The 19,677-nt window shown below is 34.5% G+C and overlaps 1 protein-coding gene across 5 annotated transcripts in view; it reads right to left on the minus strand.

The window, feature by feature from the left end:
- The window catches only part of BRINP3 (BMP/retinoic acid inducible neural specific 3), a 338,833-nt gene that overhangs the window by 275,926 nt on the left and 43,230 nt on the right, over positions 1 to 19,677 (minus strand). The gene's annotated exons all lie outside the window — the stretch shown is intronic.

Consider the following 19,677-nt stretch of genomic DNA (forward strand, 5'->3'; position numbering starts at 1 on the left):
GCAGCAAAATGTAGTCTTATAGAGAGCACCGTGTTCCTAAGGCAGAAGGGAGAATGGATAATGTTTGACAACTGGAAGGGTCTTCCACACCCACAGAACCAACAACTGAAGATGTCACTGAGAAGCATTCAGATCAAGATTGAAGAGGAACCACTGCTGCGGTATTAGCTGCCAGTCATACCCCTCTAGGAAGAACAATTAGATGGTAAGATCACTCTGCCTGGAACTAAAGACAATGTCTCTTTCTCTTCCTTGCCAACTATAGACTATAAACAGACTAAGCTCTTATTTTAAGTGCTTAGTTCAAAAAGCATTCAATTTGTTTCAAGGGTGGATTAAATCTGTATCTACATTTTTTAACTCCAAATTCATCTTAGTTTTGTGATAAAGGGAAACTTTCTTGCCAAGACTCAGTATAGGACCCTCCATATCGAAGACCCATAAGTCTTCAACTTGTAAACTATATAAGTTAATGGTTAATATTTGATCACTTCAATTCTATTGAATCATGAATAGAAAATAAGGCAAAATGAAACAAAAAAAAAACCCACAAATGAATATTAAGCAAGCGTACTAATAAATATTTTTGGTATAAATATAATTGTTACTTTTTAAATTAAAAGATTACTTAACAAATGAATATGAGCATAAGAGAAGTGAAAATCCAAATATGAATCATATCAAAAGACCTTCAAACATCGTTCCCTTTCATGTGTTTCTATGTTTATTTTACATATTTTATTCTACTGTGTCTCAGTCATGTTCAGTATGTTCCTAAAGTTAAACCCAATTTTGGTCCCCTTCTAATGTCTTTTAAATTGACTTTTATAGCAAACAAAATACAGTCTTGATTAAATGATGATCAACTCACGCAAACTTATCAGGTGGTCTCAAGAACTATGAACCTCATCAAAGATGTATGCTTTCTTCTATGTGTATATACACACACACACATTTGCTTATATTTCCTCCACATCTGTAGTAGGGAAATATTTATACGATTATATAAAGCTAAGATATAGCTCTTAGCCCTGCTGTGAATATGCACAAATAGCTTTCTTCCTATTTTTAAGCTGCCCAATTTCCAGTTGTTACCTAATTAACAAACATCCACCTGCTGTTAATACTGCTTACATGTCCCTGGCCACTCTTTGCTCAGAAGCACCATGAGAGAAGGAACTTCGCTTTATTCCAAGAGTAACTGCTGCCCCTAGAAGACTGTTCCAAGCATCACTGCTGATAGCACATTGTGTGTGCAAAGAAATAGCTGGGGTCATTTGCACTAAGTTTCAAAAATGGAAATAAAATGTAGACACGTGCTTAATATTTGAAAGACTTGGAGCAAATGTTCGCAGACGTTCATGACTACCCATGTCCCGTTAGGTGTCTCTGATATGAATTTGCGATAGGCAGCAATGATGCAAAGGTTAACTCAGCAGTAAATATACTCCAGTCACTGTGAAGTACCATACAGTCATTATCCCACGTAACCCAAACATCATTATAATCTATCATTTATCAATAAGGAAACTAAAGCTTAGAGAATATAAATTTGTTTTGTCTAAGATTTTACAAACTTTGATAGTCTTACTCCAGAACTGAAGTCTTTAGCCACAGGTTAACAACCTGTATTTCTGAATATGAAACACCTGTAGAGTTTTCTTCCAGAGCAAAACCATTTCGGATTATCTTTTTCTCTAGATTCATCATTGTACCTAAACCAGAGGAAATTATATGTGGGAGATTAAATAGAGGGTCTATTGATATACTTATTTCAGAAACTAAAATTGGTTTCGTGATAATCCCCATTTTCCTGTTGCTAGGAAACTGACACTTCAGGATTGTGTAAAAGCCGCTAAATTCAAGGGAACAGAAACAATTATTTGAAATACAGCGAAAAACCTGTGAAAACGAAATCACAAATTAAGTAAAACTTACTTAAAAGGTGGTTTTAATGTTATATATACCTATTTGTTGAAATTTTAAAAAGATAATTTGCTATGAGGTAAGGCTGTAAAGCAAAACTACATCATTGAATTTTATTTTCCTTTAAAAAATCGAGTATAGAATTCCAAATTTTGTGCTTTTTTTTAAACTCTAAGTATACATATTAAGGACTTTGGCAGAATTCTTCTTGAGCCCTAAGTATACTTGATCAACACAATATGCCTAATGTCTATTAACATTTATTTAAAAACTGCTACTCAGCAACATATAGATATTTAACAATTAATGCTGCTCATTACTAATACAATACTCATGTTGTTACTGAAGTATTTGCCAGGAAGTTACCTGCTGAAAATTTTGATACATCTCAATCATTTTTTGTAAAAGCATATTTGGCCCTTCCGGTAGCCAGTTTTTTTTTGGGGGGGGGGTTGTTTTGTTTTGTTTTGTTTAGTGCTAAGTAATTGGCCATTTTCTAAAGTTAAAGCAGAATGATTTGAGTAGCAAGCCATATAAAAATATTGAATACTCAGAAAAGACAACTTGTCCTCATTAAAAATGCAAAAGTTATTTCAATATGAGATAAGGCACCTTATATTCCTAGGACTATAAAAAAGAATATGACATTTGATAATACAAAGAAGATCGAGGGAGAAATATTGAGAACTATGGATGGACCATTCTTTATAATATCTCACAAAAATAATTATTTCCTTTTAGAAAGCAAGTTAACAAGATGATAGCTATTATTCAGCTTGTTTCTGACCCAAGACAGATAAAATACATAGTGTAAAAACAGAAGTTTCTTCGCTGAATTCAGAGAATTAAGTGCACAAGCTTTGGAAGAAGCCAGAATTGCAGTCAGTCCTGCACTGGGTGTTTATTCCAGTTAAGTAGACCCAATTCCCCACTATTTCAGTGCAGTGACTCTCCATATTAGTTCTCATTAGTCTTGACTTCACCATATCTGAAAGTCTCAATGTTATGGTTTCTCCCTTCTTCCAATGTTCATAGCAGCACTGTTTACAATAGCCAAGACATAAAAACAACCTAAATGTCCACTGACAGATGAATGTTTAAAAAAGATGTGGTATATACACAATAGACCATTACTCAGCCATAAAAAGAGTGAAATAACGCCTTTTACAGCAACATGGATGGACCCAGAGATGATCATATTAAGTCAGAGAGAGAAAGACAAATATCATATTTCACTTAGATGCGGAATCTAAAAGAAATGATACAAATAAACCTATTTACAAAACAGAAACAGGCTCGCAGACATAGAAAACAAATTTATGTTTACCAAAGGGGAAGGATAAGTTTGAGATTAGCAGATACAAACTACCCTATATAATATAAACAATAAGGTCCTAATGTGTATTACACACACAGGGAACTATGTGCTATATTTTGAAATGACTTATAATAAAAAAGATTATATAAATGATGTATAACTGAATCACTATGCTGTATAACAGAAACTAACACAACATTGTAGATCAACTATACTTCAATAAAAAAGAAAAAAAAACTATATTAAAGTACCTCTGAGGGTTTATTTTTTCTATGAAACATTAAATTACATGACTTTCTTTTAAACATAAATCATTCTTTGTAACGTATTTGAGATCTGATATTAAAGAATGTTCATGGACAATTAGGAGTGTTCTGTATTTTCCATGTAAGTACCCTATTTGTAAGCTAGAGGCTGTTTAGCTTACCTAAGAAAGAAAGTAAATCTTAAAATCAATATTCATCCTCTAGTTAAATGTCAAATATTAGAAAATTCTAATTACTTGAGTTCCTTTATGATCAAAATGGAAAACGAGAAAAACTGAATGTTTTGACAGCATTACATTTAGAGAAGTTAAAATTAAACTCAGAACTCTGAAACCAATTTTCAAAAGTAAAAGTTCAGTCACTGCATACTCACCAATTTCTTACTGAATTAACAGAGTTAAGAAAACTAAATCCAGCATTTTGATTATTTTTGATTATTTGATTATTTTTGTTCCAAGGGGACAAAATACAAAACCTATAAGCATTTTAAGTTTAACTTATTGGTCAAACTTACAAAAAATCTGTTTAGTAATATTTATAATTGAGTTTAAAAATGAATAATACAAGTACCGATCCTATGAGCAGTGTATCTAAACTTATCTTTAAAAATATTTTAGTATTATGAGTAGATATTTGAAATAAAACTATACACAGAAGCATCTTGTACCAAATTTTGGTTTTTGTTTGTTTGAGGAGTAAGTAATTAGATCTTGTGCCAAATTTTGATATCTAATGCCAAGAGAACAAAGATGGTGAACGCTGCACACGTGCACACACACATTTTTGCGTGTTTTCTTTGTATGGTTCCAAATCTTAAGGAGTATGTGTACATTTACACACACACACATACACCCACACAGCCACCCACACACACACACATTTTAGGTTCCTAAGAAATAAGAAAGAGAACAGCGGTCACAAAAAACAAAAAGTTAACGCAAAATACCACTATATAAGCCAATGCCATCTACAAGAAAAAAAATTCTTTACTTAGAAAAGAAAATATTTCTAGGTCAATATGCAAATATCATTTGAAAGCATTCTGACGTTTGAAATAAGCAGTTTCTCTTGAGAGGTTTTACAAATATCAGCTGTGTTGGTATAATCTGTTTGCAAGCAAACCAAATTTGGGGGCCGAAGTAGATTTTTATAATGAATCTATATATGAATCTTAAATAAGCTTCAATAAGTACACAGATGGCTTTGCAGGTGGTAATGTCTTAACAGCTAAGCTCCTCGAGAAGAAGCGTGTGTTAGTGTCTCGAAGGAATGATGGATACACACAGAAGTGCTAAGAATTCTCCAGTCAATTGAGTTGACCTCCTCTGTCAATCATTCGGCCACCACTATGTTTTCAATTGTCTCAACACGTCACACTCACTCAACGGTCTTTGTGTTACAGTCCCTGATTGTACATCCTGAACAGGTGTAGAAGACGTGTGGAAAAAAAAGCCTGGAGATTGTCAGAGCTTGAAAGGATGCAAGATTGACTGCCCAGGGAAAAAGGAAAGTTACAGTAGTAAATGCAGTTAGATCAGAGTTCTCAGATTCCTGATCAAAGCAGGCGAAAATCAAGCAGTGTTATTCATTGGTAACCCTGGATTAACCAAACTGACCAATTTTTTATCTCAAAATTTTTTTCACATTTTGTAGATAGGGTCACAATCTCAGCCCTGGACTATTTCTAATTAACATACAAATTGTGCACATAATTTCAATAGCATGTCAAGTTTTGACAAACTTCTGTTTAGAAAAATGGCAACTTTTGCCCCACCCCCCAAATGCAGAAAATGTCATCAAAGAATCATCCTTAGCAAAAATCTTATCCTTTCAAAGTGAAACATCATAAATCCCGTCGCTTACTCAGGTAATGACGGCAATCTCATTCAAAGGTCCAGCAAAGATAGTTGAGATTTTATAGACTGCAGAGCTGGAAGGAAGATGTTAGAAAAAGATGTGCTTCCAGGGGATTTCAGTCCTTCCCCCATCTAAAGGTTTCTATTTTAGTTACCAAAAAGAGGTCAGAACAAGCTTGTTCGGTAAAACCTCTCGAGTGCAGAGGGGTTAGTGTCCTGCCTTCATGACGTTAGCAGATGTTAAAGTTGCAGGATTCTCAGTATGGAAAGACTGACATAAATCTCATGTTAGTACCAGCCATTTCACTGACAACTGAGCAAACCTTTATCCTAATGCTAATTGTAATTAGAAATAAAATTATTCATACCATATTCAATAAACTGTTAATCACAAGATTTTTCACATGTATTCCCAACAATTGCTAATTTTTAAATCACAAATGTCTTATTTTGTGGGCTAGAAGCAACTGCAATGGTATAATGATGAGTCGTCTATTTATGAAAAATAGTACAGGGTACTTGAACAAGATTTTCTTCCTTATTGTTACTTGAAGGGGTATAGAGGGCAACTAGGATTTTAGGGAAACGTTGGCTTTTGGCAGATTCCTTAGTCCATCTATGACTGATGAATGTTGAAGATGTAATCTTTTTAAAACATGACACATAAAATGGATCTATACATTATTTATTAACTTTTTTTGTAGAAATATATCACTAAATATGTGTCTGACTAAAGGAGATTCTAAGACCATAATAAAGTGAGGTAACAAGGGATGTGTCATGAAAAATAACTGATTCCCCATGATATAAACCTCACATCCATTTCCTGAAATTATTTACATCTGTGATTATGCAAATAAATATCATCATGTTCTGTTTAGACTCCACACAACATAAAGATAATGATTAGGGTTTCATAAGGCTTGAAATATCTGTCCATATTCTGTAGTCTGTAAAATTTTTTATCTTCAAAAGTTCTAATATTCTCAACTGATCCTCACATAAAACTTTCTGCATCCCCTTTATGATTCTCATGACCTGATCTGCACCATTTGATGTCTCCATACATTGTGACCATCACAACTGCCTGCGATGTTTTCACAAATTTTTTTCCTCGCTTATTTGATTTAATAACATATGAAGACCCTGAACACAAGTTTGAGTGTGTGTGGTGTGTGTGTGTGAATTTGCTGAACATAAATTTTCAGAATATATGCCTAATTTGTCTTCTTCTTTTGGCTTTTGTGTTCAAAGTAATATAGATAATTTCATATTTGGAGAAAGAAACAACCTAAATGTTTAGTTTCCTCATTGTTACCTTGACTTTCTAATTTCATCCATTTAAAGCACTGAAGAGAATAAAATCTCTTAAGGTGCTAATATAAAGATGCTCGACTGCTTTTTTTTAGTAATGGCTGCCTCAGTGTGTTTAATACTGCAAGAATTGCAATAAAAAAAATTCAGTTTTCCAATCACCAAAATAAGAACATAATGTTACCACATTATAGATGTGTCAGATTTGCTTAAATGTAATAAAATATGGAATTTCATTACAAGGCAAATGCCAGAGTCATTCAGGGAAGAAAATAGCTCTTTAAAGGACAAAACATTGAATAATATTTAAAAGTTGTTTCTAAAATTTTAGCTAACATTTATATGTCATTTATGTGCATAAAGTCTCAGATTAATCCAAAATTCCACACAATTATAATTAAATTGAATCTTCAAACACACACAGAATTAAACTCATTTTAAGAGAAAAATCACTACAATTAAAAGCACCAACTCTTTGAGTCCAAAGTAGTGAAGTCTTTTCAAAAGTAAGTGTTAATTACAATGTATGTTACTCTTGCAAACAACAGTTGTTATGCTCTTTAAAAAGCTTTTATAATTGTCTGAGAACTTTTTGTAGACCTACCGTAGCTAATACGGTACGTAAGTTTAATCCAGGCAGTACTACGCACTTGTTCAGTGTCCTCAGACAAATTAACGTCTCTGAGCTTCAGTTTCCTCCCAAGAAATATTTACTAGGTACAGTTTGTGAAAGTCAAAAGTGGTCATGAGTATGTAGTGCTTAACACAATGTCCACCAGGTCAAAGTCCCAGTTTCCACTTTTATTACTCATTTGTGTTTCTTTCATGGATTGTCTTCTACATTATTTCCTTATTCGCTATTTTTAAAACCATTTTACCCTTTCTCTCTTCCTGGCTACTCAACGAATTATCCATCTAGCACTGATTTCTAGAAAGTGCCCCTTTCCTGTCCACATTTCCCAAGGTAGCCTTGACATCTCATCAGATAATTGGATTTAAGTCTCAGCCCTGCCACATAACAGCTGTGTGGCCTGGGGTGAATTACTCAACATTTTTACATCTCGGTCTTCTAATCTGTGCAGTGAAAATCGTAGAGGTACTTGAGAATTTGAAAATGTGAATTTGAGAATTAAATAAGACCATATGTGGAACATTTAGAACTATGCCTGCAGCCCTTAACTGTGACCAATATGATACCAATGAATGTGCACTGTTGCTCTCCTGGTTGACAAGTGATTTGCAGAATAGAGGCAGATATATTATGAACATATTAAATAATCTAGAACTGGAAAGATTATATTGCTCAGATTCTTTACAAAGCTCAGAAAAGATACCAGAAAATTAGATCCTACATTATTAAAGTATTTAAACTGTCAGAAACCACAAAAGCTAACTGTCACTGAAAAATGACACCTGCTGTAGAGGAGTTAACATGAGAAATGACACATTCAGAACATATGCTGGAAACTCACTGTATACACTCCCCGATGGGACAGGTAACTAGAGACACCGTGAAAACCAGAGCGGCTGCAGGGTTTCTAGAATTTGTAGGTGACATCCCCCTGCCACCCATAAATATCACATATCCTAAGACTAGTTTCCAGAAATAAGAGCTGAAGCCCAGTTTTGGAGGAGTGGGATGGGCAAAGAATGAATTTATCATCTTGAACCTCATTTAAAAACTAAAGAGTATGTGGAATATTTTTAGTTAAGCATGTATTTCACATTTGCAATTTTTGACTGAATTAAAATAGCTTTCAGTATTAAAGAATCTTTTTGGACATAGAAATCATTTGTAAAAACTAGTCACTTTTACAGAAGAATTTTAAATGCTAGCGTCTCATCACCCTGTTTCAGCTTACTACTTTGTGTATTGAAACAACTGTTGAAATATTAAAGTGTTTAAATCTGGTTTTTGGAAGCGGGGCCGATTTTCATGTGTGGCCCAAGCAGGCAGCAAGCTCCCACCGACCTTTCCCAGTTGAAGGGAGGGGAGGAATTTTTCCAGAGCCCAGACTCCTCACACTGTTTTTTCAGATGAGCAGTTCTTTATGTCAGTTCCAGCTCTGAGGGTCTGGAGCATGTATTCCTGTCGCCGGCGTGCCCTTGGCGCACCGAATCTAGTCATGAAAGGTTGGTTAACTTTTCTGCTTCCTACCCTTGTATGGGGCTTCCCTCTTCATTTCTGAAGGCTGAGCATTTCCTTTTCACAGCTCTATGTTTTAATTCATCGATGACAACAGCAATAACAAATTAGTCCACATTTCTGTATCTTAGGAATGGATCAGAGCCTAAGGTGGTCAAATCCACTATATTGATTTGAGTTCTCTATTTATTTAGCCTAAAGTCAGAGAAAGGGTATTGACCCAACATTATAAAAACTGAAATATATTCATATAATAGTGTAAAAGTGTCTCTCCATAAATACTATGAACTGGCAGCAGATAGATCAATTACTCTCACCATGCGAAAAATTATTGTCCCTTTACATAGTTGGCAATTTGACAAGAAAAGATATTGCCAATCCTTTTAACTGAAGTTTTACTTATACTTCATATTTATGCATCCAATACGGCGTAACTTAAACCATTTTAAAGATTAAATCATTACAAAAGAATGAAATGTTCTCTTTTGATTTTTCCTCTTTACTAATGAATTTGTCAAATTTTGACTTCACACATTACCCTCTACTCTTCCATCCCAGAAACAAAGCATACGCACACACACCTCCTGGCATTTGTGCTGGACACAAGGGCTTCACTTTTTATTATTATTATTATGGCAGCTTTTATTTCTCTTTCAAAGGAATTTTATCATTTTTATAACACTTTCACCCAATTTTGAACAATGTGAAGCTTGTGTTAACCGAGTTTCAATGCTGTTCACGACCTGTTCTTTTACAGACTTTGCATCCTGAACATTAAGTTACATTTAACTTCTTAGTTGGTGAGAGTTCCATACACAGGATTTCTTTCTTTAACTAGGTGTACGTGAGATCTTTTTTGGATTTGTTCCAACTTATGACAGATTTAAAAATATATGTCTCCTGCCTCTTTCCATAAAGGATAACTTGCAAATGTATAGAATTCTTGGGTCTTAACCTTTATCCTAATTTCTGCTGTAGATATTTCATCACTCTATTTCGAAACGTGTTGTTACATAGCCAAAGTATTGAGGCCAGAATAAAATATATTAATGGTTACTACTGTCTAGTCACTCAAAATCCCAAGCACTGCTCCTTCCTCATCTTCCATATGCATTCAGAGACATCGAGTCTCAGAAAATAACCTGATTTTGGCAAAGGAGCATTTTTAAATGGGAGGCAGGGTCTTTTGCAAAAAACAATACAGTTAGGAAGAGCAGGAGATTAAAACTGTTAGAAATACATTATTATAGGTGTTACATCTAAGCCTTTACTCCGTTTTGAGCTAATCATTGTGTAGAGTGTGGCTTTCTTTTGTATGTGGCGATTCAATTTTCCCAACACCATTTCTTGAAGACACTGCCCTTTCTTCATTATTCTAAGTATCCATTGGTGGATGAATGGATAAATAAGATTTATATATGGAAATATATGGCATATGTATGCAATGGAATACTATTCAGCCATAAAAAGAATAAAATTTTGCCATTTGCAACAACACGGATGAACCTTGAAGTCAAAAAAGACAAATATCATATGATCTCACTTATATGTAGAATCTAAAAAACAAAACAAACAAAACTACCAAGATCACAGATTCAGAAAATAGACTGGTAGTTTCCAGAGGCTGGATGGTGGGGGCAAAATGAGAGAAGGATGTCGAAAGGTATACACTTCCAGTATCACAATGGGTTAAGTCATGAGGATGTCACACACAGCATGGTGACTATAGTTAAGAATACTGTATTGCATATTTGAAAGTTGCTAAGAGAGTACATCTTAAAAGTCCTCAACACAAGAAAAAAAAGAGACAAATTTCTGTAACTATATATGGTGATGGGTGCTAACTGGACTTACTGTGGTGATTATTTTGCAACGTACACAGATGGTGACTCATTATGCTGTACACCTAAGGTTAATACAATGCTATATGCTAATTATACCTCAATTAAAAATATATGATTATAGGGACTTTAGAGGGTCGTACATGTTTTTAATTTAGATTGTCAAGGAGCCATGCAATGGCTTAAAACATTCCAACTCTGCACCACTACGAAATGGCTCATAGAAAGTTTGGTCTAGAAATTCTGTCTATCAGACTACCCCCTATTTTATATATGAGGAAAGGCAACAGCAGGTACAAGAGAAATATCTGTAAGCATCAGTCTTTTTAGAACTTAAAGATTAGGGCACGTGAAGACAATAGAGGGGCTCAGATCAAGGAAAAGTAAATCCAAAAGTTTCAAGGATGCTAGCTTTAGAAAGTCACCTTTAGAAAGGATGTTTCTTTCTAGCATCAGAAGGAAATTTCAGTATTCAGTATTGCCAATAATATGCAGAGAAGTATGCAAGATGACACGGCCTGTTTAAAAGAGCACACCTGGGAGGTGAAGAAGCCAGAGAGAGAAAACAGATGAGATTACAGGGAAGATGGATGAGATAAGGGAGGACTTCAAGGGAACTAGAATAGCAATAATAAAATAAAAATCAGATGGAAGGCAAACACAAACAGAACTGACAGTTCAAATAACTAGCAAGACGTGGAGGAAAATCCTGAGAAAGGTATCTTAGAATGGAAAGGGAAAGAAAAAAGTTTAAAATGAGGAGCAGCAAGGTGATAGCCTGAAGGTCAGAAAAAGAATATGAAACCTATGAATTAGATGCACTGTAGAACAATTTCTACATTTGGAAAATAACTAAAAACTTAGAAAAATGTCTTAATGAGTTGAAAAGAGAGCAATGCTTGTGGACTGCAATGATTTAACAACATCAAGGCAATATCAATGACTTAAAAACTTAACAGATGGCTAGCAAATACACAGATATTATCTCAAAATTAGCATAGCATAGCTCCTAAAAATAAATGAACAATGCCTTCCCATCTTCCATCAGGCTCCAGTGACCAGTTTATTTAAACAATGGAGAAATCTGACCGTGTACTTGAGCTAAGAAAGTCAGTGCCAAAATTACTCTTTTTTTTTTTTTTAAGAAGTTTGGATCTTTAACTTGCAAATAATGACAATCTCTTCTGTCACGAGTCTGAGCATCAACATACTTAACAAGGCAATTGTCCGCATTATGAAAAAGACTAACATTTCACCCCTTGCACTGGAAATATGAACTGTAAACCAAATAAAGTAGATCCTGTGAAAAGAGGCTCAGGCAATGCATACTGTGGTGTAACAGCTAAGTTGGCAAAACCTTTGCTTGACCTTAAAGAACCATACTTGCTAGAATTATTTCCAAATCAATAACCATTAGACCCAAACAATGTTGATTTGTGCCTTTCTGAAAGGTAAATGGCTCAAACAAAATTATTGCAATAAAATCTTCCTCTCTAACAGTATTCATTTCAACAGGAAGCCAATAAATCTGACTTTTATGAAAAGCCAATAAATACGAAGAGCCCAGAATTTTATTTTTAATCAGCAAAAATTTAAATGCATTGGCACATGCAACGTCAGTACTGCAAAAAGGTTCTGCAATTATATACTGATATGTATAACGTGAACTTTCAAAAATGAAGAAGCACACAGTTCTTCAATGTTATAATATAATCTGAAGACTGTAAACGTTTATACGTAACCTTTAGTTTGATATATTTATCTAAATCCAAAGGATAATTTTCAGGATTATTTCCATGGGAAGAAGTAAAGTATTCTCAGTCATCTTAATACCATCTCCTTCATAAAATTAAAATAATAAAATAGAAGTGTTGCTATGGCAACATTAATATATAATACAATTTATGTGTAATTTTATTCCATACAGTGTAGCTTCTATCATTCTACCTTCTTATAACCTTATAAGACAGCATACAATCTAATTAAACTGAATGCATTTATTAAATATAAAGACTGTAAGAATGTAATAACAGAAGTGTTTGTATTATAAATTTAAACAGAAAAAACTTCGTAGATACGTTATCTCAATTATATAAAATATACCCAGAAAAAAATACTAGATGGGAATACAGCAAAAGTTAAATCTGGTTGTCTCTGGATGGTAGGCTTATAGAATTATTGTAATTTAAATATTTATACCAAGCCTTGTTCCATAATCAAATCATTCTGTTTTCTTTATAGTTTGCATTAGTTTACAATTATCCACATAATATTAATTTATTAATCAAAAAAGAAAAAAATTGTGCTGAGGGCCATATAACATTGAATTTTGGATTAACATTTAGAGCATTATGTTGTAAGCAGGTTACTTAACTTTCTCTAACACCTGTTTTGGGGAGGGAAGTCTAAAAAAAGGTATTTCAGGATTAGTGTCAGAATCAAAAGAGACAATGAATATAAAATATCCACTTTATTGCCTGGAACCTAAGAAAATACTCTCTAAATGTTCAATTTCCTGCCATTGGGTTCTCTTGTCTTTACATTTGATCTATGTATTTGTTTACTCTTTTTTACAGCTTGAAAATGTTAGACTCTTAAAATCAAAGACTTTGTTGATTACATAGAATACATTTTCAGATGAGCTTAGAAAACACTTCGGTATCTTTCAAGTATGGGTGTGGAGTAATAGACACACTCTGAAGTAGTGTTACCCCAAGTCACATTGTGTTCTCTACTGTTTGGACAGTGTGCTTTTGTCTTTTAACATTATTAGGAAAAAAAGTTATTATATCATATTATAAAAATAATGAGTTCTCCTAAATTTCAAGTTATTTAAAATACTCTGTGTTTGTGTGTACACATTTACTATTAAAACACAGAATACTAAAAATAAGACCTATTGAAGGATTACAGGTACATGTGAAGAAATAAATCATACAAGTAAAATTAATTTAGAGTCCTCCTTTCAACAAGAATCACTCTATGACATACTACATAGAACAGTTGAATTTAAATTGCATTTATAAAATAATTTAATTATTTTTAAATGTACAGTAAAGTTTGATTTTTTTTAAAAAATCCACTTTTGAATTACTTTGTTAACCCTAATAATTATTCTCAAATTACCGAGTGTGGAAAATATTTGCATATCATTATAAAAAGAAAAGGTAAAGAAACACGCTCTCCCTTAGAGCCTTAAGCAGGAATGCGGCCTTCTAACTAACCCGTTTTACATTATCTGACTCCAGAACTGTAAGATAATAAATTGTGTTGTTTTAAGCCACTGAGTTAGCAGCAATTTTTACAGCTGTAATAGAAAGTCAATAAGCCTATTGATACCAAAGTATATTATGAATGGGAATTTTTGTGGTTTTAACACAGGAAAAGGATGCCTTCCAGTTCCATCACATCCTCTCCATTATACCTCACAACTCAAAAACCAACCCATGCTTTCTCCTGCTAAAAATGTCTCTGTTAACCTTGTTTCACTCTCGTTTTTCTTCTTGACACTGCAGTGCTTCTTGCAAATGTTGTCTGAAATATGCTTTTACCCTCTCATTTTTTAAAACAGCTCTATTGAGGTATAACTGATATAGAAAGAACACATCATATAATTTGATTGGTTTGAACATTACACAGATACCTTTGATACCATTGCCACAAGCAAGGTAACAGACATATCCAACACCTCCCAGACTCCCCTGTGTCTTTTGGATTTTGTTTTTGTTTCTTTCTTTTGCGGTAAGAACAGTTAACGTGAAATCAGCCTTCTTAATAAATTCTGAAATGCCACTACCACATTAACAATGTTGTGCAGCCAATCTCTAGAACGTGTTCTTCTTGCATAACCAGAACTTTGCACCCACTGAATGACAACTCCTCATTCTCCCTACCAGCCAGCCCTTGGTAACCACTACTGTATTCTCTGCTTCTATGAGTTTGACCCTTTTACATGCTTCATGTAAGGGAAATCATGTGGTATCGTCCTTCTGTAACTGACTTATTTTACTGAGCATAATGTCCTCGATGCTGTCACAAGTGGTAGGACATTCTTCTTTCCTAAGGCTGAATCATATTCCGTTGTGCGTATTTCTTTATTCATTTGTCAGTAGGCACATGGGTTTTTTTCTCTATCTTGGCTATTGTGAATAGTGCTGCAATGAACATACGCATGTAGATATCTCTTAGAGATCAAGATCTGAATTCTTTTGGATATATACCCAGAAGTGAGATTCCTAGGTTGGCTGGAGTTCTATTTTTAATTTTTGAGAACCATCCATACAGTTTTTTGTAACTGCTGCACCCTTTTACATTCTCACCAGCAATGTACAAGGGTTCCTTCTCCACTACCTCCTCATTACTTACCTCTTTGATATTAGCCAGCAGTCCCCCTGATGTCTATTACATTTATTATATGAAATATCAAATTATTCAAGGTATTAAACATGTTTTCCATTTTCATTCTCTATTTCTTTTAATAACATCATTACCACCACAATCATTTTGGTTAAGTTGTCAGTTGGTTCCTTTCCTTACTCCAAAAATACAAGATAAGATAAAATACAAGATTCTGCCTCTGAAACATAACACCACTGATATCTTCCCTTTATTTTTGCCACCACCTTGAAGCTGTAGATTTTAATATTTCCTCATACTTTTTAATAACAATTTGATCTCCCTAAATACATGCACTCCCTTCTAAAGCTCAATCTTTTCCAGATAAAACTTTTGGAAGCACAGTTTAAAATGCTCCATCGGATTCCCCAATGGATACTTGTTAAAATAAAAACTCACAGACAAAAGCTGTTTAAAAACTTTTTTAAAACTTATCCTAAAAATAAGAAAACATAGTGACTACTTGCTAGATGATAAATACTTCTTTAGCTACTGTACATATATTCATTCATCAGTATATATTAAGAGCCTATCATGTGGTACATAATATACTAAGTTTTTGACATACTATAGCGGTGAAACACTAGGAAAGGATCCCTACCATTCATGGAGATTTCATTCAAATGGAGGATCCAGTATTACAATGGGGAAGACAGACACAAAACAAGTAATAAGCAGTCAGTCAGGGAAGGGTGGGGCAGAGGTTTGTAATGGTACCATATTTAAGTGAACTGATCAGGAAGACTTTACAAAAAAGACAAAAATACTTCAGTGAAAAGACTTCACAGGAAGAGGTAAGAAAATGAACTATATGAGTATCTGGTCCAAGAGTATTCCCGGGGAAGGAACGGAACATGCAAAGGCCCTGAAGTAGTGTGCTTGGTATGGTCCTAGGGAAAGCAAGAAGGCAAAGATTACCAGTTCATTTAATACTCATACATCAATCAGCTGGTTTTAATTTCTATTTTGATTGAGATGGGAAAATTTTGGAGACACTGAAGCAAATGAATGACTTAATTTCCCTTCTCTGTTAACAAATTTTCTGGATGCTAAGTCAAAAATACACTGAAGACATACAGATGGCCAACAGGGACATGAAAAGATGCTCAGCATCACTAATTATTCAAGAAATGCAAATTAAAACTACACTGAAGTATCACCTCACACCAGTCAGATGGCCATTATCAAAAATTATCAAATAATAAATACTGGAGAAAAAGGAACCCTCCTACAATTGTTGGTGGGAATATAAATTGGTGCAGCCACTATGGAGAACAGTATGGAGGTTCCTTAAAAAGCTAAAAACAGACTCACCATATGATCCAGCAATCCCACTCCTGGGCATATATCCAGAGAAAACTCTAATTCAAAAAGACACACGCACCCCAATGTTCATAGCATCACTATGTACAATAGCCAAGACATGGAAACAACACAAATATCCATCAACAGATGAGTGAATAAAGAAAATAGACACACACACACACACACACACACACACTGAAACACTACTCAGCCATAAAAAAGAATGAAATAATGTCATTTGCAGCAACATGATGGACCTAGAGATTATCACATTAAGTGAAGTAAGTTGGTCAGAGAAAGACAAATGTCATGTGGTATCACTCATATGTGGAATCTTAAAAAAATGACACAACCTTATTGACAAAACAGAGACTCATAGACATAGAAAACAAACTTATGGTCACCAGAGGGGAAAGGAGGAGGGAGGGATAAACTGGGAGTTTGGGACTGACAGGTACAAACTACTATGCACAGAATAGACCTACTATATAGCAAGGGAACTACTATATAGTTCAACAAGGTCCTACTATATAGCACAGGGAACTATATTCAATGGCTTGCAGTAACCTGTATTGAAAAAGAATATATATATATATATATATATATATATATATATATATATATCTGAATCACTATGCTGTACGCTAGAAACTAATACAACACTATAAATCAACTATACTTCAATTTTTAAAAAAGAATACACCATAAAGGGACAAGAGCAGAAACAGAAACAAGGAAGGTGCCACTGAGGCAACGCAGGTGTTGAATCACCACACAGATGGAGGGAGTGAAAAATAGCAGAACTGCCTGGATTTGTTGATAACAGGCATCCTGAACTCATCAATCATCACATACTTTTAAAAATATCATATCCCCTATTTCATGTCTTTTCATCTTTTTGTTCCATTTTCAGATCGATTACATCAGTCTTACACGTCACCAAAACAGGTGTCAACATGAGCACACAGTTACAAGGAGTAATTTAGGTAAGTACGTGTATATGGATTTCTTCAAGTTACCATCAAAATGAGACTAGGAAAGTAAATCTCCTAGAGATTTAGATGCCCCCATAGCATGTCTGCAGAGTTCTTGCTGATGCGCCTTGATCTGTTACAGCTTCCTCAGAAAATTGCTTTCTAGACAGAGAAACTAGCCTGTAACAAGTGCATACATAGTTTAATTGCCATAATTCAAACCAAGGTTTTTCAGTTCTAAATTTGGTGCTTTTTTTGCACAATATATCCCTGGATTTTAATTTTGTAGTAGCTCATAGAAGGATTTCAAATGTCAGGTTACTGGTAATGAAGAACTACTGGAGATTTTAATCAGAGGGATAACATGATCAGAACCGTGACTAGGGTGCATTCATCTCACATCTACTATGAAAGCCTCCAAAAAGAGAGACATTCATTAGACAGATGAAAGAGGATCAGGGAAGAAGCTGCAAGAGTTATCAGAGGAGCAGGAGGAGAGCCAGGTACACACATAACTATAGATGAAAAGCAAAAATGCGTTTAGACCTTAGGGTGTGGCCAAGAGCAGCATATGGTACATTGACAAGATGTCAATACCATACTGATAGCAACATGGCTTACTTCACGTCAAGCACTAGACTGAGCGCTTCCCTGACACACATTATTTAGTTGAATTATCACATAAACCCTGAAAGGTGAACACCATCATTATCTTCATTTTACAGATAATAATACAGACAATTAGAGAGTTTAAGTGACTTGTTCAAGGTTATGAGATATTGAAGTAGCCAGACCATAATTCATACCTGGGCCATGCTTTTCAATTTATGCTATTTAGCTACTCCCACACTGTCACAAAATTGAGAAGAGGTCACCAGATTTGATAATCAGACGATCGCTTTGGAATTAGACTGCAGACTGTGTCAAGAGTGAGAGGATAAAACACCAAATCTATTTTCCTCCCTAGGCACAGTCCTTAAAACACGTCTTTTCAAAATTCTTATCTTATATATTAATCTATGTGTTTATCCATTTTTCGAAACATTATCTTCTGTTTCACAAATCACCCTTCACTTTTTTAAACACGAAAGTTGCTCAAAGATAGGGAAAAGAGTCAAAAGTCATGAAAAGCTGGTTTTTGGCAAAACAAACTATAAGATTTGTAAGCTCACTCATAACAAATACAAAAATGTAAACACCAAGGCATCACTTTAACCTGTAAGGTCATTGGAAGCAATATCGAGATTTTCAATGCATATAACTTTTCATCTAAGAATGCCACTAGTAAACATTTATTTTACAGTAATGTCCATTTGATATGCATTACATTACATGTGGACAAAGATATATACACAAAGATGTATTTCACTTCAGCATGGACTGCAAAGAATTTGAATGTCAACATTAGAAGAATGGTTTAATAAGTTGTGTTTTTACATGTAGTGGAAACTGTAAAACCACTACCAGAAAGAAATGATAGGTTATTTAAAGTGAAACTGTGGTTGCCTCTTATAAAAAACTGAGAGCCAGTATACTGAGATTCAAAAGTAGGAAAGAGACATACTTTCACCATATATCCATTAGCACTGATTGAATTCATATGAAATATGTTCATTTCTTTTTGGTATATATATTTAATTGTAACTAGCGAAAAATCTTATAATTAATTTTAATTTTGTCTACCTATATTTGAAAGGGTTACGTTAGCAGTGTATGTTTTCATAGTCTTAAGGACACACAATGAACAGAACAACTACAAGAGAACTGTTAGCATAAGATTCTAGATCTTTTATGTCTACAGGTACTTTCCTATAGTTTGGAAGGTTTAGGGACATTTTTAACAAAACCTGACTTCACTTTAGTCTGATCTCTCCTGCTTTCCCTTGCAACAACTGATCACCAAATAGAGATGTTTGCTTCCAATTTGGCTTTTATCAGAGGTTAGATGAATCACACAAAGAAAAGACGTTCAAACATCTGAAGTCAGTCAGTTCTGGTCCTCATTTGCCACTTTGTCAGCAGTAGGATTTAAAAGTGAGAGAAAGAAATACCAATGCTGGGATTAAGGCAGAAAACCACAGCAGAAATCTTAGCACCACCATGACTGCACAGCCTATTCCTTACTCTTAGAAACAAGATAGAACCCCAGTTATCAGAACTGAATATAGTAGTTCAAGTTGCACTAGAAAAACACAGGGGGGAAAAGGCTCAGTCCTACAGCGCACTGCTATCACCATCTGCATTTCCTCCACTAAGCTGCGAGGTGTAGAGGGGGCTGAGTGTGTCTGTGCCAGATGACAGAAGTTGGAATGTCCCTACTGGGGGGAGAGGAAGAC

The sequence above is a fragment of the Camelus ferus genome, chromosome 23 (assembly GCF_009834535.1).
Source record: "Camelus ferus isolate YT-003-E chromosome 23, BCGSAC_Cfer_1.0, whole genome shotgun sequence".
NCBI lineage: Eukaryota > Metazoa > Chordata > Mammalia > Artiodactyla > Camelidae > Camelus > Camelus ferus.